The 25,933-nt window shown below is 47.3% G+C and overlaps 1 protein-coding gene across 1 annotated transcript in view; it reads right to left on the reverse strand.

Moving 5' to 3' along the window:
- Positions 1–25,933, reverse strand: part of POLN (DNA polymerase nu) — a 137,344-nt gene that overhangs the window by 22,087 nt on the left and 89,324 nt on the right. The window lies entirely within an intron of this gene.

Here is a 25,933-nt window from a genome sequence, read left to right on the forward strand (position 1 = left end):
CCAAACCAGACAGCGGTTCCAGCACCCGAGAGCCAGCCTGCCAGGAGAGAGGCCTGGGCCGGGCCCTGCTGCTGGAGGCGGCGAAGGGGTGGCGTCTGCACTCTCCATGGGACTGGACAGGCTGCCTGCACCCTGCGCCCAGAGGAAGGGGCCGGGGCATGAGCTGGTCCCGAGCGCCTAGACAGCAGAAGCAGGCCCACGCATGACAGCGCATGCCCATGTGATCCCCTAAGGGTAAAGCTGAGCCTGGGAAGCACAGGGGCAGGCGGGCACCTGGGCCCCTTCCCCTTGCCAGGCCCTCCTGGCCCAGCTGCGCATGCACCCCGTGTCTCCCTGACAGAGTGAGCCCGTCAGGTGGGCAGAGACAGAGAGACAGGAAGGAGGAAGGGAGAGCAGCGGCACAGAGGAGCCTGTCCTGCCTGAGGGGGCCTCCTGCAGAGCCCGCCGTCTTTGCGGCCGCTGCAACGCTCAGGGTCTACTCAGGGCTCCGGGGGGGCGTGGGGGCTGCCCCGGCCTGCACGTGGCTCCCAGCTGTCCTTGCAGGCCAAGGTTCTGAACGTCCTATTTCCTGAAGACCCTGGCCTCCAGTTTCTCCTCCCACCCCTGAGCTGTGGGCTCTGTTGTTGCCCTCCCCCCGCCCCCGCTGCTGCTGATCTCTGATGTTTCCCGGCAAGTCCGCCCTTTTCTGCCTGGAGAGGGTTCTGAGCTGGGGAATCAACTCCGTGCCAGAGCTTCAGGCTGCCCCTGGATGGGTCGGGACAGACAGACACGGCTCTGTAGGCTGTCTGTGTGCGCTCTCTGGGGCCAGGGACAGGGCCCACCCTGGGTGGGGCTGCCACGCCGCAGGTGTGCGGTGGGCAGCGAGAAGCCCACACAGCGCTCCCGACCGTCTCAGTCCGTTTTCCGTGACTCAGCACTGGCGTGACTGCTGCCGACAGCCGACGGTGTCTCAGCATTCTCACAAAGCCAAGTCTGACGGTGCCGGCTTGCGCTTGTTTGGGATGTTTCTGTTGGCAGGTGGGCCCTCGGAGCTGCCTGCCTTGCCATTTTCAGTGATGTCCTAGAGTTCGTCTGTTTCACCACCTGACTTCCAAGTTCTGAAGCATTTTCCTTTCCCTTCTGTGTGAAGCGGTTCTGCCCACTTTTTAAAACCCTGCCCTTGACCTTGGTATTGTCAGCAGCTGTCTTTAGATGAGGGGCATAAGACCAAAATGCGCCCAAGCTCAGAGCATATGCGTGCCCGCCCCTGTGCCCAGCCACCCTTGGTCCTCACCCACCTCCCTTTATTTTGGAAATCCACAGGTGCTCCAAACCCGATCAGGAAGGACCCTGCTGAAAACCTTACCTAACCCGCTTCCCCGTTAGCTGCCCAGGGCCCAGGCCCAATAACCCGGTCTGGTGACCGTGCAGAGAGAGGCCAAGGGAGGCATTTTGGAGAAGGCACCCCCCAATGGAACCACGCTGGTGACCCCTCAGTTCTATCCAGAGCTGCGAAGCTGTCTGAGGAAGCAGCATTAAACTCTCCCGGGACTTGCTTCTTCCGAGTCAAGGCGTGACAGAATCCAGACACACAATCAACAGAAGCAGTGGATGTGTAGCGAGCCTCACTTTCTGATAACAGAACACACTTTCTTCTGCAGCACGCACGGCACACACACAAGAACCCATCAAGCACTAGGGCACAAAAAACCTCAAACAGCTGCACACAGTAGGAAAATTAAAATAACACCCGGATCACAGTGCAAGACAACTAGGAACTGAAAACAAAAACAAAATCCCCAAAAGCCTGTTTTACCTAAAAAAGTAAAACAAAAAACACTCTTGTCAGCAACTTTCGGTTGAAGAGAAATATAAACAGAAATCAAATAGTTTCCAATGAAGATAGCGTATGTCAAAACCAATGAATTACACTAAAAGTGAGGAAATTTCACAACCTTAAATGCCTATATAAATACAAATGAAAGAATAAAAGCATACGAATTAAATAAACACAAGAAAAGACAGACAAATCGAAAGAATACACAGGAGTGAAATAATAAAGTTAGACTGAAGATGGGAGCAGAAATAAAGCGGAGAACAGCAAGATGATTCATTAGTAAATAAAAACCCTGGTTCTTATACAAAACAAACCACCAGCTAGTTTCATCAAACGGGCAAACACAGACACACAAAATAAGAAGCAACCCAGGAAAGCAGCAGAGGACACACAGGAAGTTAAAAACAACTTAGAAATTATTTTGCACGATGTTATGCAAGTAAATTGTCAAACCCAGGTGACATGGATAGTTTCTTAAGAAAACACAGTCATAAAAACTGACTCTTGTAGAAAGAAAGTTAAATAGACCAATGTCTGTAGAAGAAGTAGAGAAAATTATGAAGGAACTATCCCACAGAGCACCAGGCGTAGGTGGTTCTGAAGGGGAATTCTACAAATCTTCAGACTAGAGTCCTCATACTGTACACACCATTTCAGAGAAAATGAACAAAAATGTCCAAGTAAAGTTCAGTAAGAAAGTCTCACCGTTATACCAAAACATGATAAAGAGGGCACAAAAGAGGAAAATTATAGACTAATATTGCCTATGAATATTGATTGAGGTGACAATCTTTTTTTTTTTTTTTTTAGTTCTACCACTTTGTTGCCACCAGCCCACCTCCCTCCACCCTCGTGCACACACGCTCAGTCATGTGACCCCATGGACTGCAGCCCGCCAGGCTCCTCTGTCCATGGACTGTTCCAGGCAAGAATACTGGAGTGGGTTGCCATTTCCTTCTCCTGATGTGACAATCTTAAATAGAATATTTGCAAACAGAGTCCAACACTACATTGAGAAAACAGCATCTCAAGGCCAAGCAGAGTTTATGCCAGGAAAGCAAGGTCGGTTCAGTGTTAGGACGTCTGTTAACACAATTCACTGCATGAACAGGACTAAGGAGAAAATTACAGCTGTTGAAAACAACCCCTTGTGACAAAATCCAACTCCAGTCCAGCCTGATCCTACTCTGAATAAAAACTCTTGAGAAAACAGGAGTAGCTGCGTATTTCCTTAAGCTCAAAAAGCAAGACTCTTAAAGCCAGCTTCTTATTAAGGGAACCCCAGGCAAGGCATCCACCGCCTGCCCACTGAACAATGTGCTGGAAGAATAGCTGAGCCCCAAAGAGCCCGGGTTAGGACATCGTGGGTCCACATATACATGTATATTTTTTCCAATAGATAGACTGCTAATTTTTTTGAGATTTAAAACAATTTGAAAAAACTTGGAGATGAACTTTATAGTCTGAATATTGAAAAAATTAAGAAAAGACTCGGTGCATCATGAACACATAAAATATAAGATGCTAATTTATTTTGTCATTTACTACCATAAACTGTACCCAGATCTGCAATAAAATGTTAAAATTTACCACAACTGAAGCACACAGACAGAACACACATGGAGTCATTGGCAGTGGGGAGGAATGCAGACAGACGTGACGCCACGGTGTGGAACCGCCCCCGCAGGAATGAACCTCGGTGCCCGCTGAGTTGCTGTGACGACTGCGACGTCTCCTCCTATTGATACCACGCTGAGCTCAGGTGCTCTGAGGATCCACTTACAAATGCCCTGGGACGCCTGTCATTTCCGAGTGAGCAGTCTGTCTCTCCCGTAAACTGATCCTCGCAGTTAAGAGGTGACCTCTCATGTCTCATGCACTTTAGAGCAACACCGTGAGCCTTCAATAACACCACACGAAGTGCCACTAGTGACGCTGGAAGCGCTCCCCAGAAGCAGAGAAAAATGAATGACGTTCCGAGAAAAAGTTGAATTCTGTGATACGTACAGTAGATTAAGGTCTGCGGCTGTGGTTGCTGCTGTTTCAAGGTAAACGAAGCCAGCATAAGGATCATTGTAAAAAAAGAAAAGGAAATCTGTGAAGCTGTTGCTGCGGGCTATACAGGGAAGCCTGGCGTGCTGCAGTCCATGGGGTCACAAAGAGTCGGACAAGACAAAGACTGAACTGAACTGAACTGATGCCTGCAGGCACAAAAACCTCGGATCCTTTGCAAAATAACCTCTTTATCTTGTACTGAAAATGCCTCTATGGGACCTCCCTGGTGGTCCAGTGGTGAGACTCCTCCTGCCAATGCAGAAGACACGGGTTTGATCTCTGGTCAGGGGAGATTCCACATGCCTCGGGGCAACTAAGCCCGCCTGCCACAACTACTGAGCCCAAGCTCTGAAACAAGAGAAGCCACGGCAAGCAGAGAAAGCCCACGTGCAACAACCAAGATCCAGTGCAGCCAAAAATAAATAAATAAAAAGAAAATGCAGCTTTATGTGGGTACAGGATAGATATAGACTCGGATATGATTTGAGAAAAAGCAAAGTCATCACATGACAACTTAAAGCAAAAAGAAGATGAAGGATCTAAACTGGGAGAATTTAATGCCAGAAGAGGATGGTTTGATAATTTTAGTGAAAGGACTGGTGTTAAAAATGTAAAGATAGGAGAAGCAGCTTCTGCTGATCACAGGGCAGCAGACGAGGGCCAGAAGCTGTTAAGAAAATCACGGGGAAGGAAGAATATCTGCCTGAACAGGTTTTTAATGCAGATGAAAGTGTCCTATTCTGGGAGAAAAAATGCCACAAAAGGCTTTTACCAGAAAGGAAGAGAACCGAGAGCAGGACTGCAGGCAGGAAGGGAGGGGCTGACCCTCATTCTGCCTGAAATCTGTCCGGTTTATGGTCAGAACTACCCCCACCTATCAAGCTGCTGAACCCCAGCCTTGAAGGGAGAAGATGGGTACAGCTACTGGGCTTTCGTTGGACTGCAAGACGGCTCGCCAACCAGACCGCTTCTCCTGCACCGGTTCCATCAACGCTTCGCTCCTGAGGTCAGGAGGCATCTTTCTAGTACGGGGCTGCCCTGTAAAGTTCTTTTGATAGTGGGCAATGCCCCTGGCCACCCAGAACTCATGGGCTCAGCTCCGCGGGTGTCAGAGTGGTCTACTTGCCCCCAGATACGACGTCTCTATTTGGCCTCTCCAGGGGGGCCAGAAGGACCTTTAAGGCTCATCGAACTCGGCGCTGCGCAGAAAGGACTGTCAATGCCGCAGGAGGGACAGAACATCACGGCAGCCTGGAAGGATCACACCATAAGGCGCCACCATTGTTACAGACAGATCGTGAAAGCCATCAGGCCCCAAATAATCAATTGCTGCTGGCGAAAACTGTGACCAGACGTTGTGTATGACTCCATAGGATTTACGATGGAGCCAACCAAGGAAATCATGAAAGAAACTATGGGCTGGGAAAAATAGATCAGGGGTGAAGGGTTTCAAGACGTGGATCTTGGAGAACCTTAAGAGTTAACAGACCCCCACACCAGAGAAATTCACAGAAGTTCTCATTGACGGAAATGAGAACTTCCCCACCGGTGCCAGACAAACAGGAAGATGTAGAGGAAGCCACGCCAGGACCAAACCTGGTAGAAGGGCTCCGATATTCAAGACTGGCTTTGACTTCTTTTAAGACATGGATCCCCCCGTGATGAGACGCTGGAGCCAAAGCAAAAGTTGGAAGAAGGATAGGTGCCTTAAGAGAAATAAAGAAGCAAAGAAGTCAAGCCAGGCAGAAATTTCGATGTATTTCTAAAACATCGCACTGGGTGTGCCTGTCTCTCCTGCCTCCCCTGCCCATCTCTGCCCCCAAGACAGCAGGACCAACCCTCCTGCCGCTCCGCTCACCCAGCGTGAGGATGGCGAGGGGGAAGGCCCTTGGAGATCCGCCTCCGCTCTGAACAGTGAGTCACCACCATTCAAACAGTTAATCCACTCATCTGTTGTGTGTGTGTGTCTTCCTGCTCATCACACCCCCCCTTTATGCTTTTAATACCTACAGAGATTATGCCAATAACGTACCTTTTTTTCCTGGATGCACCCCTTGTCTTACGGGATCTTAGTTCCCTCACCAGGGATGAAACCTGTGGCCCCTGCAGTGGAAGCATGGACCACCAGGGAAGTTCTCTGATGTGCCCTTATGTAATTCCTGATATTTGTAATTTGTGAATTCCTTCTTTTTTTTCTCTTGATCAGTCTAAGAATTTCAACTTTATTCATCTTTTCAAATATCCTTTCAGCTTCCCTGATTTTCTCTACTGTTTTTCCGTTTCCATTACATTGGTTTCTGTTCCTCCTAACTTCCTTCTACTTACTGAGGATTTAAGTCACTCTTATTTTTATGGCATCCTAACGTGGAAGCTGGGAAGCTTTGAGAGTTTATTTTAGACTTTTCTTATTTTCTATTTTTAAGCATTTAATGTCATAAATTTCTAAGTGCTTCCAGAACAGCCTCCCAAATTTCTGACGTTTTCATTTTCATTTAGCACAAAATATTTTCTAATTTCCCTTCTGACTCTTTTCTTTGACCTGTGAGGAAATCAACCCTGAATATGCTAAAGCTGAAGCTCCAATACTTTGGCCACCTAGTGCAAAGAACTGACTCACTGGAAAAGACCCCTGATGCTGGGAAAGACTGACGGCAAGAGGAGAAGGGGGTGACAGAGGATGAGATGGTTGGATGGCATCACTGACTCAGTGGACATGAGTTTGAGCAAACTCAAGGAGATAGTGTAGGACAGGGAGGCCTGGCGCGCTGCAGTCCGTGGGGTCGCAAAGGGTCAGACAGGACTGAGTGCCTGAACAACAACAAATAAGTTACTTAGAAATATCATCTTTATTTTCAAATATTTGGGGATTTTCTATACATATTTTTCTTCTTCACTTCAAATTTAACTTCACTGGATTAGAGAATACAGTCTCTATGATTTCAGTTGTTTTAAATTTATTAAGACATGTGCTGTGGCCAAATATATGGTCCATCTTGATGAACGATTTATTGTGCACATAAAATGCAGGATATTCTGCAGTGGTCAATCACATAATTCAGGTCTTCCATATACTTTCTGACTTTCTTTGTATTTGTTATTAATTATTGAGAAAGTATTGCTGAAACCTCCAGCTGTTCTTGTGGATCTGTAGATTTTTCATTTCATTTCTATGAGGTATGCTTCATGTATTCGGAATCTCTCCGATTCGATGCACCCTGCAGAGAATGGTTACGTTTTCCTGATGAATTGGCCCTTTTATTTACTGTCCCTCGTAATAGTCCTTGTCCTGACATCTAACTGCCTGGGACTAACGCAGCCGTTCAAACATGTGTCTGATGAGTCTCGAGCTCCTGGTTTGTAGTCTATGCTCTCGTCCACTCAACCGAGCACTGTCTCCGTCACCAGTGCCCGGGTTTGGGGAGAGTCTGGGGCCTCCTGAGCAGCACGCTTCTCCAGCTCCACAGCTTGTGCCTGGACACAACAGCAGAGAGTGAGGCCGCCTGTACTCTTTGGGACTGCATTCCAGGAAAAAGTGTACATTTCTCACTAACTGCATTTTCCTGTTGCAGTGACCACTACTAAAGTCAGAGCAGACATCCTGTAGACTAGCACACCTGGAGCCTGAAGGAACCTTGGAGAGGGCTGGCATATGTATTAGCTTCCTGTGGCTGCTGCAACAAACTGCCACAAGTATGTGACTTAGAGAGAGTGATATTTATTCCCTCCCAGTCCTGGGGGTCAGAAGTCTGAGGTCAGTACCATTGGGCAAAATCAAGGAGCCGGCAGGGCCCACTCCTGCCGGTGCTCTGGGGAGGGCCTGCCCCTGTGTCTTCCAGCCTGTGGTCACATCGCTGCAGCCTCTGCCCCATGGTCACAGGGCCCCCTCCCCTCGGTCTGTGTCCAGTCTCCCTCATCTCACTCTCACAAGGGCCCTGTGACGGCCCTGCCTTCATCAGAGGGCAGAGAGAATGAAAACCAGAGTCACAGACTACTAACCAAACTGATCGCATGGACCACAGCCTCGTCTAACGCAATGAAACTATGAGCCATGCCGTGTAGGGCCACCAAAGGTGGACAGGTCGTGGTGGACAGTTCTGACAAGATGTGGTCCACTGGAGAAAGCAATGGCAAACCACTTCAGTACTGTTGCCTTGAGAACTCCGTGAACAGTATGAAAAGGCAAAAATGATATGACACTGAAAGATGAACTCCCCAGATTGATAGGTGCCCAATATGCTACTGGAGAAGACTAGAGAAATAACTCCAGAGAATGAAGAGACAGACGGAGCCAAAGTGAAAACAATGGCTAGTTGCGGATGTGACTGGTGATGAAAGTAAAGTCCGATGCTGTAAAGAACAATACTGCATAGGAACCTGGAATGTTAGGTCTATGAATCAAGGTAAATTGGAAGTGGTCAAGCAGAAGATGACAAGAATGTACATCGACATTTTAGGAATCAGTGAACTAAAATGGACTGGAATGGGTGACTTTAATTCAGATGACCATTATATCTACTACTGTGGGCAAGAATTCCTTAGAAGAAATGGAGTAGCCATCGTAGTCAACAAAAGAGTCTGAAATGCAGTACTCAGATGCAATCTCAAAAACGACAGAAAGATCTCTGATGGCTTCCAAGGCAAACCATTCAATATCACAGTAATCCAAGTCTATGCCCCAACCACTAATGCCAAAGAAGCTGAAGTTGAACAGTTCTATGAGGACCTACAAGATCTTCTAGAACTAACGCCAAAAAAAGATGTCCTTGTCATCATAGGGGCCTGGAATGCAAAAGTAGGAAGTCACGAGATACCTGGAATAACAGGCAAGTTTAGCCTTGGAGTACAAAATGAAGCAGGGCAAAGTCTAACAGAGTTTTGTCAAGAAAATGCACTGGTCATAGCAAACACACTCTTCCAACAACACAAGAGACAACTCTACACATTGACATCACCAGATGGTCAATACCAAAATCAGATTGATTATATTCTTTGCAGCGGAAGATGGAGAAGCTCTACACAGTCAGCAAAAACAAGACTAGGAGCTGATTGTCACTCAGACCGTGAGCTCCTTATTGCCAAATTCAGACTTAAATTGAAGAAAGTTGGGAAAACCACTAGACCATTCAAAGTGAAAGTGAAATTCGCTCAGTCATGTCCGATTCTTCGTGATCCCCAGGACTATACAGTCCATGGAATTCTCTAGGCCAGAATACTGGAGTGGATAGCCATTCCCTTCTCCAGGGGATCTTTCCAACCCAGGAATCGAACCCAGGTCTCCCACACTGCAGATTCTTTACCAGCTGAGCCACAAAGGAAGCCCAAGTATACTGGAGAGGGTAGCCTATCCCTTCTCTAGCAGATCTTCCTGACCCAGGAATTGAACTGGGGTCTCCTGCATTGCAGGCGGATTCTTTACCAACTGAGGTATGAGGAAAGCCCCTAGACCATTCAGGTATGACCTAAAGCAAATCCCTCGTGATTATACAGTGGAAGTGACAAATAGATTCAAGGGATTAGATCTGATAGAGTGCCTGAAGAACTATGGACAGAGGTATATGACATCGTACAGGAGGCGGTGATCAAGACCATCCCCAAGAAAAAGAAAAGTAAAAGGGCAAAATGGTTGTCTGAGGAGGCCTTATAAATAGCTGAGAAAAGAAGAGAAGTGAAAGGCAAAGGAGAAAAGGAAAGATATACCCATCTGAATGCAGAGTTCCAAAGAATAGCAAGGAGAGATAAGAAAGCCTTCCTCAGTGATCAAAGCAAAGAAATAGAGGAAAACAATAGAAGGGAAAGACTAGAGATCTCTTCAAGAAAATTAGAGATACCAAGGGAACATTTAATGCAAAAGTGAAAGTGAAAGTCGCTCAGTCATGTCCAACTCTGTGACCGCATGGACTGTACAGTCCACGGAATTCTCCAGGCCAGAGTAATGGAGTGGGTAGCATTTCCCTTCTCTAGGGGATCTTCCCAACCCAGGGATCAAATCTAGGTCTCCCTCAATGCAGGTGGATTCTTTACCAGCTGAGCCACCAGGGACACCCAAGAATACTGGAGTGGGTCGCCTTTCCCTTCTCCAGTGGATCTTCCTGACCCAGGAATCAAACTGGGGTATCCTGCATTGCAGGCAGATTCTTTATCAACTGAGCTATCAGGGAAGCAGATAGTCAAAATAAAGGACAGAAACAGTATGGACCTAACAGAAGCAGAAGGTATTAAGAAGAGGTGGCAAGAATACACAGAAGAACTGTACAAAAAAGATCTTAATGACCCAGATAACCATGATGGTGTGATCACTCACCTCGAGCCAGACATCCTGGAATGCAAAGTCAAGTGGGTCTTAGGAAGCATCACTACGAACAAAGCTAGTGGAAGTGGTGGAATTCCAGCTGAGCTATTTCAAGTCCTAAAGGATGATGCTGTGAAAGTGCTGCACTCAATAAGCCAGCAAATTTGGAAAACTCAGCAGTAGCCACAGGACTGGAAAAGGTCAGTTTTCATTCCAATCCCAAAGAAAGGCAATGCCAAAGAATGTCCAAACTACCTCACATTGCACTCATCTCACACACTAGCAAAGTAATGCTCAAAATTCTCCAAGCCAGGCTTCAGCAGTATGTGAACTAAGAACTTCCAGATGTTCAAGCTGGTTTTAGAAAAGGCAGAGGAACCAGAGGACAAATTGTCAATATCCATTGCATCATAGAAAAAGCAAGAGAGTTCCAGAAAAACATTTAGTTCTGCTTTATTGGCTACGCCAAAGCCTTTGGATCACAACAAACTGTGGAAAATTCTTCAAGAGATAGGAATACCAGACCACTTTACCTGCCTCCTGAAAAATCTGTATGCAGGTCAAGAATCAACAGTTAGAAATGGACATGGAACAACAGACTGGTTCCAAATTGGGAAAGGAGTATGTCAAGGCTGTATATTGTCTTTCTGCTTATTTAACTTATATGCAGAGTACATCATGTGAAATGCTGGGCTGGATGAAGCACAAGCTGGAATCAAGATTGCCGGGAGAAACATCAATAACCTCAGATATGCAGATGACACCACCCTTATGGCCAAAAGTGAAAAGGAACTAAAGAGCCTCTTGAAAGTCAAAGAGGAGAGTGAAAAAGCTGGCTTAAAACTCAACATTCAAAACACGAAGATCATGGCCTCTGGTCCCATCACTTCACGGCAAATATATGGGGAAACAATGAAAACAGTGACAGACCCTATTTTCTTGGACTTCAAAATCACTGCAGATTGTGACTGCAGCCATGAAATTAAAAGATGCTTGCTCCTTGGAAGAAAAGCTATGACCAACCTAGATAGCATATTAAAAAGCAGAGATGTTACTTTGCTGACAAAGGTCTGTCCAGTCAAAAAGCTATGGTTTTTCCAGTAGTCATGTATAGATGTGAGAGTTGGATCATGAAGAAAGCTGAGTGCCGAAAAATTGATGCTTTTGAACAGTGGTGTTAGAGAAAACTCTTGAGAGTCCCTTGGAATGCAAGGAGATCCAACCAGTCCATCCTAAAGGAAATCAGTCCTGAATATTCATTGGAGGGACTGATGCTGAAGCTGAAACTCCAATACTTTGGCCACCTGATGGAAAGAATCGACTCATTGGAAAAGACTCTGATGCTGGGAAAGATTGAAGGCAGGAGGGGAAGGAGATGACAGAGGATGAGATGGTTGGATGGCATCACCGACTCGATGCCCGTAAGTTTGAGTAAACTGTGGGAGTTGGTGATGGACAGGGAAGCCTGGCGTGCTGTAGTCCACAACAAAGAGTCGGACATGACTGAGTGACTGAACTGAACTACGACGGCAGGCAGAGCCCAGGCAATAATCCAGGATAATCTCGAGATGGTTGATGTAATCCTGCAGCAGAGATCTTTTTTGCATAAGGAACCTGCACTGGTCCCAGGTCTTAGGATGCGGATCTCTTTTGGGGGCCACTATTCAGCTCAGCACACCACGTGAAGAACAAAACCCTCGAAACATTTATACAACTAGACCCAGATTTTGAAAACAAAAACAAAGGAGTGGGCATCAAGAGCACAGAAGTGTGTGTATGAGAGATGGAGACTGAGACAGAGAGAAAGGACGGATAGGAAGGGAAATCTGGCAGGAAGACAGATGTGGGGTGAGGAGCAAAATGCCCCTGTATGTGGCCTTAGCCAAGGAGAAAATGGACGCAGACCCAGTGGTGGTCCAGAAGCCAGGGGTACAAGAGATCAGAGGCTCCCCAGTTCAGTGAAGTCAGACGTGTGTTCCCGCCCCATGGGTGAGAAATAGAAAGATGAAATGAGATCTGTACAAAAATCACGTCAGTACAATGCTATCTAAATCCTTTGTCAGACGCAAACTTGACTATGCCAGCCATGCCAGAGGCTGTCCCTGGGCAGCCGAGAAGCAGGGGAGAGACTGTGGTCAGGCCTGCAAGTGCCTGGCAGAGACAGGGTGGACAGGGCACCCGGGAGCACCGGAGGCTCGCGGGGGGCCGCCGCAGGGGCGAGGGCAGATAAGTCAGACCCCACAGGGAAAAGGAGGCCAAAGAGCCTCCCTGCCTCCAGCAGGGCTGCTAGGACAGGCCTCCAGTCTGGACCCCATGGCACAGCCAGCAGAAGTGGTCGGCAGCGCAGGGGCAGAGGGACAGCAGACCCTGGAAGGAATGGGCTCCCCGGGTTCTCTTCTAAGAGCCCACTGACTGTGCCTCTTGGGAGCTGTGGCCCAGAGCTCTGTGCCCGGGGCAGCGACAGGTGGTCCCCTCACCTACATACAGCAAGAGCCAGACCTCTTCAGCACCACTGCAGGGTGTCCACACTCCCCCAGGTGCCTTACCCGCTGGCGGCCCAGGCCTGCCGAGCCAGGAGGCTCAGCACGCTCACGGCCCCCTCCAGCCAGAGCCCACAGACATGGGATGGCCCAGGAACACGGACTCCTTGTTGCGTCTTGTTTCCTTGCTGGAAGGGGATTGCCCCCAAACTGGAAAGGGCCAGCAAATGCTATCCAGAGAAGAGGTGTGGCTTCCTGAGGGGAGGCAGCCTTGTGAATTCCTCCCCAGGGCTGAGAGCAGCACCCAGGTCCAGTGACAACTGGAGGGAGCAGGAACGACAGGAAATGTGGGCAAGCTGGTTCCCAGAGGTCACAGCTGTGAATGGCAGACAGAAAGGAGCGGGGAGCCAACGCTGGGGGCCGGCCTTTGGCCCAGCCAACCCACTTTCCTAGAGGATGCCCCTGCCCTCCTGAAACAGCCCGCCCGTCCAGCCACAGGCTGAAGTGAGCCTGTCCATGTTCCCAGGACTGGGGACTGGCTGAAACCACAAGCACCCTCCTCCATCCTTTGGCGGTTTGAAAGCACTAGCTGGCTGGGATGCCTTTTTTTTTTGTTCTTTTTGGAATTTGTGGAAGTGCAGTTCTTCTTTCTTTTTCTGTTTCCTCTGAAAAGGTTATTGGTCTTTGGGGCTTTCTGCCTTTTCTTGGATCCTTGTAAGTAATTTACATTTTCCATTCATATCATTAACACTTACATGTTAGGTAGCAGAGAGCTGTACATAATAACTTCTTTTTGCAAGAGATAGTCCTTGGGAAAGGTCTGTAAAGAAGAAAAACTTCTGGTAGATGAAGTAAAATACCCACAAGATATTATAAGGAAACAGTGCCTTCAGAAACTGGAAGGAAGCGACTTCCTTGGTGGTCCAGTGATTAAAACACTGAGCTGCCAACACAGAGGGCCTGGGTTCCAGTTCCGGTCAGAGAACCAGATCCCACATGTGGCAGCTAAGACTTCTCATGTTGCAACTAAAGCTCCCCCATGCTGCAATGAAGACCTCCCGTGTGGCAGCTAAGACCTGGCACAGCCAGAAGAAGGAAAAAAGAAAGAAATTGGAAGGAAAACCATCTCCAACATAGACTTCTATCCCCAGCCAAATTATCAACCAAATGTGAGACATTTTCACACAGGTAAGATCTCTAAAAATTAACCTTCCATGTACCGTTTCTGAGGGAGCCAGAAATGTTGTCTTGGTGTCTTGGTGTTCCATTTGGTGTTCCACCAAGACAGGGGAATAACCCAAGAAAGGGAGGCAGGAAGTGGGAATCTGGGAGAGGAGAGGGGCAGAAGGGTCCCCAAAGGATAGCGAGGAGAAGCACAGGCTGACAGATGTGCACCAGGCCAAGGGAGAGGGCATCAGGCGAGGCTGGGACAGGTGGGGCTCCAGAAAGGACTTCAGGAGGTGGAGCTGATAAACACCGATGGGTGGGAGAGTCCGCCATACAAAGCCACGCAGAGGAAACTCCAGAAGGAGGATTTCATAATAAAAGAAACAACGTCAGGAGTTGCTATAAGAGACTGGGGGATACAACATCTTGGCAAATTTATCGTTGGCTTTTCTCTTCTTGAAAAAGCTCAGGTCAAATGACAGAGAGAAATCTGTAAGTGCACACAGAAACTCTCAACAACGTCAGCACAGAGTGGAGCAGAAAGGCGACAAGAAGACACGCTAAGTCGTGTGCTATATTAGAAGGAAGATCAAACATCGACCATTTTAAGTAATCAAAAGATGGGCAAAAGAACGTGAGTGTTTACCCTGGCACCTAACACAGTGACTGGAACATAGAACATAGTCAGTAAGTACTTAGTCAGTGAATGTGTAAAGAAATGAATAGGTATGATTCTTAAGGGCAAAAAGCATGATAATTTATGCTTTAAATGTATAACTTTTAAACAACCTGGAGAGTTGTCCGCTTTTGGAAGTGATGGACCAGCACGCTGTTAATCAGTTTCCATGTAGGACAATTATAAATGCTGAAGAAAATGTTAAAAAGCATCTGTTTGAAGGCATGAGAGAACAGTAAGTAAAACCCTGAGGCAGTAAGAACTTGGGAGGCTATGGCTTCAGGAAGGGGACATGTAGAAATAAATGCAAGCTTGGTGTTTGGGGCCAGACTCGCCCTGGAGGATTTGCTGGTGATATTTTTCAAGTGATAGTTGAAAGGCTGATATCAGCTTCCTGAAGTCTATGGGACTGGAGAAAAACTTGAGGTTTAGGGCTTATCAAGAAAGACGATCCTTGGTACTCCAGGGGAAAATAAGACTTTGAAATTCACTAGCTTTCACAAAGACTGAAGCCTGTCTTCCCAAAGGATCCATCTTGGGGTGGACTAAGGCCATCTGGCCCCAGTCTAACTGCCAGAAGCAAAACAAAGTCGTCTTTTGAGGAAAATAACTATAGCTGCAACGTCTCATTTTTTCATAGCTGTAACATCTCATTTTTTCTTAGCTGTAAGCTCTCATTTTTGTTCATACTATTTGATCAAAAATCACCTGGCATCCCATGGAACAAGATCAAATGACTAAAAACCAAGAGAGAAACAACAGAAACAGGTCTATGGGAGACACAGACACTGCAGTTACCAGTTGATTGTGATTAATATGTTTAAGAGAAATGACAAGCTAAGAAATTGAGCAAAGAACGGAAAACTATAAAAATTAATTAAATGGCAGGTCAAACAACTGAAAAGTACAGTAAATAAAAATAAGAACTCAAAAGTATAGTTAAGTAGGGTTTAACTTTAACAGCCTATTGGTTATGCCTATAGAGAAGACTATGGATGGAACATAGGGAAAATAAGTGAAGTTTACATAAAATGTCCAGCCTGAGACATGTAGAGAAAAAAGATGGAAAATACAGAAAAGAGCAATGAAAGAAATATGGAATATGGTAAAAAGTTCTAATATAGGTGTAACCACAGTTCCTGCAAGAGAGGAGACAGAGGGAGAGACGCAATGTTTAAAGAGATAATGACAGAGAAATTTCCAAAGATGATGAAAGACATAAAAATGTAGATAAAGGGAACCATAGGCAAGACAGATCCAAAGAAAAGCACATATAAGAATAATGTAAAACTGCTGAAACAAAGACAAAAAGAAACTCTTAAAAACACCTAGAATGAATAATTGATTGTCTCCAAAGAAGCAACAATGCAAATAACAGTGACTTCTTAATAAAATTAATGGAATGAAATCATAGAGATGCTAAAAAAAAAAAAACAAAAACAAACCTTACAACTTGTGAAACTAGAATTCTACCTCCAGCACAAATATTCCTCAAAAATAAAGGTAAAAGGACTTCCCTCGTGGCCCCAGTGGTTAAGAATTTGCCTTCCAATGCAGGGGACACGGTTCGACCCCTGGCCCGGGAAGATCCCACATGCCGCGGGGCAACTAAGCCTACGAGCTGCAACTACTGAAGCCTGAGCTCTAGAGCCTGTGCTCGGCAACAAGAGAAGCCACTGCAAATCAGAAGCCCGCAAACCTCCACGGAGAGCAGCCTCTGCTTGTGGAGAAAGCCTGAGTGCAGAAACCACGGCCCAGCACAGCTGAGAGCAAACAAACAGGAGAAAAACGCATTTCAGACAGACAGAAACCGACCCGATCTGTCACCCGGATACTTGCTCTAAGGAAATGCTGAACCAGAAGAAAAACAGCTCCATGTGGAAGCGCTGAGATGTGGAAAGAAATAAAGATCAGTGGATGTGATATATAAGCAAGTTTAAAAGAGCTGACGCATTGGAAAAGACCCTGATGCTGGGAAAGCGTGAAGGCGGGAGGAGAAGGGGACGGCAGGATGAGATGGTTGGATGGCATCACCGACTCGATGGACATGAGTTTGAGTAAGCTCTGAGAGTTAGTAATGGACAGGGAGGCCTGGTGTGCTGCAGTCCATGGGGTCGCAAAGAGTCAGAAACGACTAAGCGACTGAACTGAAAATGAATATTGACTATACAAACCATATTGTAATGTTTTGTATGGTTCATAATATATGTATAATTAAAATATATGGGAGATAAACCGAGTTAAAGTGCTATATAGTCTGAGAAGTGGTAAAAGTACAACTTTATATCACATTTTTTATAAGTGAAGGATGCTTATCATAATCTCTAGAATAGTTTCTAAAAGAATAGTGAAAGAACACGTAACTAACAAGGTAATAGAGCAGGAAATGAAATACCAAAAAACGCTGAAGTCCAAAAAAGGTCAAACGAGAGAGAAAAAGAAGTATAGAAAAAGTAGGACAAATAGAAAACAATACTAAAAGGAGAGATTGATACCTAAATGCATAAGCAACTATATGTAAATGAGAAAGATACTCCAATTTAGAGACAAAAATTGTCAGAATGTATTACATTTAAAAAACACTGCATAGAGAAATTCCCTGGGGGTCCAGAGGTTAAGAATCTGCCTGCCATTGCTGGGGACACTGGTTAGAACCCTGGTCCAGGAAGATCCCACATGCCGTGGAGCAACTAAGCCCGTGAGCCGTGACTACTGAACCTGTGCTCTAGGACCCTCGAGCTGCAGCCGCTGAGTCCACAGGCCATGATTACTGAAGCCCGTGTGCCCTAGAGCCCATGCTTTGCAACAAGAGAAGCCCAACTATATTGCAACTGGAGAGTAGCCCCCGCTTACCGTGACTAGAGAAAAGCCCTTGAAGCAACAAAGACCCAACCGGCACAGCCAGAAATACATAAATACTAAAATTTTAAAAATGTGGCCTACAAAAGATACACTATAAATATAAAAACACAGGAGGGTGGGTGGTAAAAAGATAAGCAAAGATATATCATGAAGACACTGACCAAAGAAAGCCTTTGTAGAAAATATCAAAGACTTTAAGATAAGACACATACTAGAGCTGGAGAACATTTTACGATAATAGATTACCGACTATATTATCATCTTATGGAATTTAATTATATGTAGAAGTAAAATGCATGATTAGGAACAACACAAAAGGTAGGAAGGGGTGAAGAGAGTCGAAGGGTCCTGAGGTCACAGCGCTGTCTGGGAAGTGGGAAGAGTACTAACATATGATGGTCGGTGATGTCAATGATTCGTGCTGTCCTTAACCATTATGAGAACACTAAGACTGCAAAATCAAAAGCTAGTGGTTACCGCTGGGTAGAGAGGATGGAGGAGGGGAAACATAGAGGCGGGAGATTAAGAAACACAAACCATCATGTCTAAAACAAGCTACAGGGGTGCACTGCACAGTACAGGGCACATAGCCAATATTCCACAATGACTCTGAATGGAGTATAACCTTTCAGGCTTGTGAATCACTATACTGTACACCTATAACATATAATATTGTACATCAACTATGTTGTTAAAATAAATTAATAAATAAACTATGTCTTTAGTGGGGATTCCCTGGTGGCTCTGTGGTAAAGAACTGCCTGCCAATGCAGGAGACACAATTCAATCCCCGGGAGAAGGAAACGGCAACTGATCCAGTATTCTTGCTGGGAAATCCCACAGCGGAGCCTGGCGGGCCACAGTCCACAGGGTCGCAAAGAGTCAGACACGACTTAGTGACTGAAGCAAGAGCAACGTCTTCTGTAGTTGTATATAGGATTTAGTATTACATGGGTAGTATATATAGGATTATAGTATTAGTATTATATAAGTAGTATATAGGATTTCGCTGGTGGCTCCGAGGGTAAAGAATACACCTGCGATGCAGGAGACTTGGGTCGGGAAGACCCCTTGGAGAAAGGAATAGGTCACACACTCAGAATTCTTGTCTGGAGAATTCCGAGGACAGAGGCGCCCAGTGGTCTACAGTCTGTGGGGTCGCAGAGCTGGACACGACTGACTAACACTGTCACTTTCACAAGCAGTATATAGTTGGGCTTGAGGTCTTAGTTCAGTGTGACTTTTATATTCTTTTAATTAGAAATTTCAGTCTTTTAAATTTAATATAATCACTTATTTTTGGATGTGTTATTCTACAGTTTTTATTTATCCTGTTTTATCTTCTCTTTTCTTTCTTACCTTCCTTTGGATTAATGCTTTTTTCCCTCTACTAGCTTTTGTTTCAAAGACAAGCAATAAAAGGACTAACAGATTTTTTTTAAGGTATAAAATTTAAAATGCTTGAACATAAAGAATAATTAACATAATCAAATACCAACAAAAAAACAGGGAGAACTACTTGTTTCATATTGCCAAAGGGCTAATATGTTTATTACAAAGAGAGTTCCTGAAAAGTAATAAGGAAAAAAATACCCTAAGGGACTTCCCTGGAGGCCAGTAACTAGGACTCTGAGCACCCACTGAAGGGGCCAGGGTTCCACCCCTGGTCAGCGAACTAGATCCCACACGCCGCAGCCAGAGATCCTGAGTATTGCAACTAAGACCCGGAGAGGCCAAATAAATAAATATTTAAAAATTTAAAAATATTCTGATATAAATGGGCAAATGATATGAACAGGTAATTCACAAAGAAAAAGAAATGTTCAATGAGTAAATAAAAGTTCAGCTTCCATTCATAATTAGACAAATATAATTAAGTGAATTAATGAGAGACTTAACTTATCAAGTTAGCAAACATTAAACAAAACTGAAATGCTTGCTGTTGGCACAGGTGCAGGGGGAGGGCACTCTGTTACACATCTGATGGGAGAACAAACTATGACACTCTTTTGGAAGCATTAGGGGTATATGCAAACCCTTACAATGTGCGCATTCTCTCTGACCCCCAAAATCCTCTTCTAGGAATTTGTCCTAAGGAAATAGATTTGGTTTGAAGATATTTATTAAGAAGGCATTTGGGGAATTGTTTTAATTAGCATGTGTCTACACACACACACACACACACACACACGGAAGAGGTGAAGATAAAGGGACAAGGCAGCCAAGTGACAGAGCTCCCACTGAGCAAAACCGGAATAATCTGAATAACAAAATACTGTCATATTGGAGTCTAACCCAAAGAATAGAATAAATGCATATGCATTCATATTGATATAAGTAAGAGACTGAGGAACTAACTAACTGCGGGGGGCAGACCGCCCATGCAGAAGAATCCCACATGACCCATGGAGACACTCTGTCAGCAAGAGGACAGAGCCTGACTCCCACAAGGATGCGCTGTGGTTAGTGACTGGCTTTCAAATGGGGACGAAGGAGGAGCTTTAGAGAAACGTGGCCGACTCCCCCTCGGCTGGTGATCAAGGTCAACACCAGCAGCAGTGGGCCCTGTTGATGGAATGAAGCTTGGCCAGGATCAGTGAGGAAGCATGTCACCTCCGTGGTCGCCCGTCCCAGGACCTGCATCCCCAGTGTAACCCCGAGAGAAACATCACACAGACCCCACTGAGGCATATTCCAGCACCCACCTGACCAGCTCTCCGGAAGACTGTCACAGCCACTGAGAACAGGAAAGTCTGAGGACCTGTCACAGCCCCGAGGAGCCCAAGGGGACGTGACGACTAAATGCAGGGTGGGTCCTGGAGCAGAAGGGGGATAGGAGGGAAGTACAGAGGGAGCAGGAATAGTGTATGGCCTTTAGCTGATAATAATGTATCACCAGCGGGTTCGTTAACTGTGGCCAAGGTTCCGTGCTAAAGTAAGATGAAAATAACAGGGAGAGCTGGGTGTGGGATATATGGAAACCTTTGTACTGTCTTTACCATCTTTACGTACACCTAAAACTGCTCTAAAACAAAAAGTTTATTTAAAAAATAGACAAAATTATGCCAGATTACAAAATAACATATATAATATGATTGGGTTCTGAGTCAAAATTGTAGATAAGTATGTGGGGGGAAAACAAGAGGAACTCTAGTGGGCTTATGGCTATTTGGTTCTTATTATTTTTAACATCTGGCCATTAAACTTTTTTCTAACCAATAAAAATTCTACAGAAAATTTAGGCCATAAAAAAAAAATCTCACCATAAATACAAACAAATCAGCAACTTTCCTACCAGTACTGAGATAGAAAATATAATGAAAGGACTGCACTCACAAGACACATGGAAGATAAGCCACACTCAGGAAGAAGAGACTGAGACGCCGAAAAGATGCCAACTCTGCACAGTAAATTTCGTCATCAAGACATCAGTGGGATTGTAAAGTGAAAACTCGATAGAGTGGTTCGAAAGCCCATTTGAAAAACTACCCAAAGGAGAACAGTCCTGACGATGTTAAGAAGGGCAGGTGACAGGGAACAGCGGTTGTGTACAACGCTGACAGAAGGCAGACAGGTCAGCCGGAGAAAGCAGAAAGCCTCGAACAGGCCAGAGGGTGCACCGTGGTGGAGTCTGTGATTTGGCATTTCAAATCTCTGTTGGATTGGAATTAATTAACTTTGAAAAATTATAAAGTTAAGTGCCTACTTCATATCATACACAAAAATAAGTTAGGGACAAACTGATGTGTCGTGAAAGGGGGAGGATAAAGTGTGAGTACAGAGCAGTGTGGCCAGTGTAGAGGCCTGTGGTCGTGGGCCCCAGGCTGGACAGCGGCTGGGCTGTGGGCACAACAGACGCGCCCACACGTGCGGACCTGGGGGGACTGGCTCACCCTGTTGGGAAAAATCAAGTTAGTTCCAATGCACCACAAATAAAACAATCTGAGACCAGATGGATTAAAAACCTACACGTGAAAAAAAAAACAAAACCAAGCTTTAAATCAAGTTAAAGAAAACAAAGGAGAATATAAGTTCTCCAAATAGAAGAATTATTGATGAAAAGACAAAACAGTATAAACTGTAATAAGAAATCATGAGGTACTCTACATCATAATTTGAAAATCCTGTATGATAAAAAGGATGATAAGAGACAAAAAGTATACGCTTAAAAAGTTAAGAGACAATTAAGAATTATACAAATAAAAATTATAACATCCAGAATGTATAAAGAACCTCTACCAGTCATTAGGAAAAAGAATCTAATAGAAAACTGGGCAGATGATACAAACAGAAAACGTCTAAGGTGGAAATGGGAAGGGCTAATTAAGAGAACCGTATAGTCCTGTAAAGTTCTAGTAAAGATCACAAGATGGCACTTCTCACCGAGCGGCTGGGTAAATGCCAAGCCTGCGCACGCTCAGGAGTGACTGAGCCCAGGGTGGGGTGCGGGCAGTGCAGACCCGAACCCACCGCCCGGCTCGTGGCGGCGGGGAGACGCTGACCAGAGGGGACTTCCCGGGACCTGCCGCTGGCCTGAGGGTGCGTGCAGCCCCTGGACAGCCTCTGGGGCTGTGCTCTCCAGAGGCCAGGCCCCCACCTGCGCCCCCGCGAGCGGAGAACTAGTGTGACTGCAGAGCGGGGACTGCCGGGGGTGGGCGGCCAGGCCGGACCTGCCCCCTGCAGGCCTCAGTCCAGCCGGACTTAGCGACGTTGGTGAGAGCCTCTGCATTTCCTGTGTCCACCTGCCAGAGGCAGACGTGGGGTCTCATCTACAGTGGCTTGCTCCCTCTGAATCGTTTTGCTTTGTAAAACGTACGTAACTCACAACTGATCATTTTAACCACGTTAAGTGCACACTTCACTGGTGTTGAGTACATTCACGGTGTTATGAATCACTACTTTTATTTCTAGAACTTTTTCATCACCTCAAACCAAACCTCTGTACCCATATTTCCATTCATGTTTCACTATAATTGAAAATGTTGTTATGGGGAGGAACTGATCACTCACCTTGTTTTACTGCTGAGATATAATTCACATACTATAAAACTCATCCTTTAAAGATGCACAATTCAGGGGTTTTTCGTGTGTTCACATATGGTCTGTCAGTCATCGGTGCTGTCTTATTCCAGGATATTTTCTTTACTCCAAAAAACCAAACCTAATACCAATCATCAGTCGTCCTTCACTGCCCTCACCCCAGCCGCCGGTCAGGGGCGCTCCGCTTTCTGTCTACAGGCTCACCTATTCCCGACATTTCAGGTAGAGTGTCCCACACCACGTGCCCCTTGCTGGCCGGCCTCTGTCACGCTGTGTGTGTCTGGGTTCATCTCCGCCCCCTCCTGTGGCCGAGTCACAGCCCCCGCTGTGCACCGACCCCACCGTGGTTTCCATCCGTGTCGGCGGACACGGGCCGTTTCCAGCCTTCACCTGCTGTGAACACCGCTGTCTGAACACCCCTATACACGTTTCCGGGTGCACGTGTTTCATTTCTCCTGGACACAGGACTAGGAGGGAATTGCTGGGTCATGTGGGAACGTTCTGTTTACTTTTCTGAGGAAGTGCCAGGCTGTTTTCCCCAGCAGCGGCAGCATTGTGTCCGCCTGCTGTGTCTGAGAACTGATGACTTTTGTCCCCGGGGAAGCAGAAGGCAGGCTCAGTCCTTGCGCTCTTCCCTCCGTTTTACCCAGAGAACACTCCTGAGCTGTGATGAGCAGGGCAGGCTCCCTGCAGGGAGAGCTGACTGACCCGCTGAGGCCCTGCTCCCCGGCCAGCAGACCACGGAGCCACGGCAGTTGCCTCTGCGGCTTGGGGAGGAAGCCAGCCCTGATGGCAGATTACGGCCTCGGTCACGGGTCAGGGCTGGCCCGGCTCAGCTCCAAGCTGTCCCGAGCCCTGGCCGGAGGCGAGTCATACAGCCACCCCGACTTCCCCCGAAGCCTGTGCCCCTCCGCCCGGTCACCCCCCGCCCCCCACGCCCCCTCCATCCCCGCCCTGGGGTGAGGCAGGCGCTGTGCCGGGGCTGCCAGGGCAACCCTGACTCAGACTGGCTCCCAGACACGTGCACAAGCGGGTCCACCGTGATCCTGGGCTGAGCGCGCACCAAGGCCCAGGCCTCCCGGGCTGCCTCCTGTAGCCTCCCGCCTGGCATCTCAAAGCGGCTGCTGCAGAGTCCAGGCAACACCTTCAAGACTGGACTCACTTCCACCAGCTTCCCGCCTGCTCTTCACCCACCAAGCTGCTCGCCCTCCACTCCCTCCCCCAGCCCCGCCTCGGGTGAGTCAGTCCCACACCCGCGGGCTCTGCCACCTTCACCGACTTCTCCCTGACACAAGCCCAGAAGACGACACCTCCCCTCTGCCTTTCTCACCCCACAGGAACCACACTGAAGTGTAAATGCTTCTTTGCTGAAAACCATCGGTATGGCCCCAGTTAAACCAAAACTGAAAAAGATGCATGTATCCCAGTGCTCACTGCAGCACTATTTACAATAGCTAGGACGTGGAAGCAACCTAGATGTCCATCAGCAGATGAATGGACAAGGACGCTGTGGTCCAGACATTCAATGGAATGGGAAAGAAAGTGAAAGTGTTAGTCGCCCAGTCGTGTCCGACTCTTTGCAACCCTTTGGACTGTAGCCCGCCAGGCTACTCTGCCCATGGGATTTCCAGGCAAGAACAGTGGAGTGTGCTGCCATTTCCTCCTCCAGGCAATCTTCCAGACCCAGGAATTGAATCCAGGTCTGCGGCATTGCAGGCAGATTCCTTCCGTCTGAGCCGCCAGGGAAGCCCAACAGCGTTGTCTCAGGCCCCACTGGGACGCGAACCCAGGATATCCTGTTTACTAGACAGGCGCTTTCACCACATAAGCCTCGGAGCCAGGTTGCAAAAAACCGGACAGGACTGAGCAACTGAACAACAACGGGACCTAGACGGACAGACTGACGATGGTACATGCAGGACAGCAGAGGAAACACAGACAAAAAGAACAGACTTTCGGACAGAGGGAGATGGTGAGGGGGGATGATTTGGGAGAAAAGCATTGAAATACATACATATATATATATACTACCATATGTAAAACAGATATCCAGCGGGAGCTTGATGTCTGACGCAGGGAACCCAAGGCCGGTGCTCTGTGAGGGCCTGGAGGGCTGGGGTGGGGAGGAAGGGGGTGGGAGGGGAGTCCAGGAGGGGACTATGGCAGAGGCCATCACAATATTGGAATCATCCTCTAAAACATCTAAATAAATAAAATTTAAAAAGATGGCATGCTACTGAGACCCGGCTACCTGCTCCCTCCTGAGAGCCCCCTAAAACAGAGCAAAGGAGCGAGAGTGCAAATCCACGGAAGGAAGAGGCTGCCAGCAGCAGGGAGACTTCACACACGTGTGGCAGGGGGGCGAGGCCAGCACAGGGGCAGCAGGGTGACAGCCAGGGTGGTCTCTGGGACTGGAGGACGGGTCCATTCCTGGGTGGGAGGGAGAAGCGGGGCTGCACGCGGGGGCGGGGGGGGGGCGGACATCAGCGCGTGGACAGGAGGGAGAGCGCCCGTCCCTGCCTCACCGCCCGTCACCCTGCCCCACGGTGACCGCGAGCCCAGCCGGGCAGCTGCTCTCCCGGGGAGGGTCCCCTGCGGAAACTGAAGGCCCCCGGAATGCGACGTCCATATCTGGGCGCTTGGGGTCCTGAGTGCGCTGTGCCAAGGGCCTGGTCATTCCAAAGTGGAGGCCGCTGGCCAGCACTCAGGATGGAACTGAGAGCCCTGAGCAGCCCTTCACCGCCTCGCCCTGAACTCTGAACAGAGGAGTGCCATCGCCAGGTCTGCCCGCCACGCCGCTGCAGCGCCCCCGCACCTCCCCACGATCCCCGCGTGGCCGAGCCTGGCGGCCTCTCAGTCTGGGTGCATGTGGACGCCCTTGAAGGAGACACTGAAGGGCGTAAACCCCGCCGTCGGCTCCTCTGCATTCCAGCTTGCCAAGGTCATCCCTACGGGTCCGCTTTTTCCTCCTAACGCTGACTAAAGAAATTCCAGAGTCTGGCTTTAAAAATGCAAGTCTCTCAAAAAAGAACACATCGACGAGAGATGTCCCCTCTGCCCTACAGCTGTGGGGGAAGAGACAGCACCCCTAGATCCGACCTGAAAAGACGCGAAGCAGGGAATTTCCCATGCATGTCCTTCCTGGCTTCCTGAGAAACAGGAGAGCTGGCAGGAACCCCGCAACTCCCTCTCATCGTGGACTTTCCCTCGGAAGTCTCGAACGGCCCCCACTGGACAACCCACTGCCGCGTCCTGTGACAATCATCTCAAAAGGCCCTGGCGTTTTGATAGGTTGTTGCTGGCTCATTGCCCTGGGAATAATGCTAAAATTGGCATGTCTGTGTTCTTAATTCGTATACTTATAAAACTTGGTGTTAAATAAGAAAAGTGTTACTGCTAGTCTCTCCTAATACACACGGCATTGGTTAAATAGAAACCCACAGCTCCCAGAGGACTATTTAATAAATCATTTGAGATCCTGCTTTTCACTTTAATATCTCCTTTACCAACTGTTAATCTATCTATCCATCTGTGGGCCTATTTTTGAA

The sequence above is a fragment of the Cervus elaphus genome, chromosome 6 (assembly GCF_910594005.1).
Source record: "Cervus elaphus chromosome 6, mCerEla1.1, whole genome shotgun sequence".
NCBI lineage: Eukaryota > Metazoa > Chordata > Mammalia > Artiodactyla > Cervidae > Cervus > Cervus elaphus.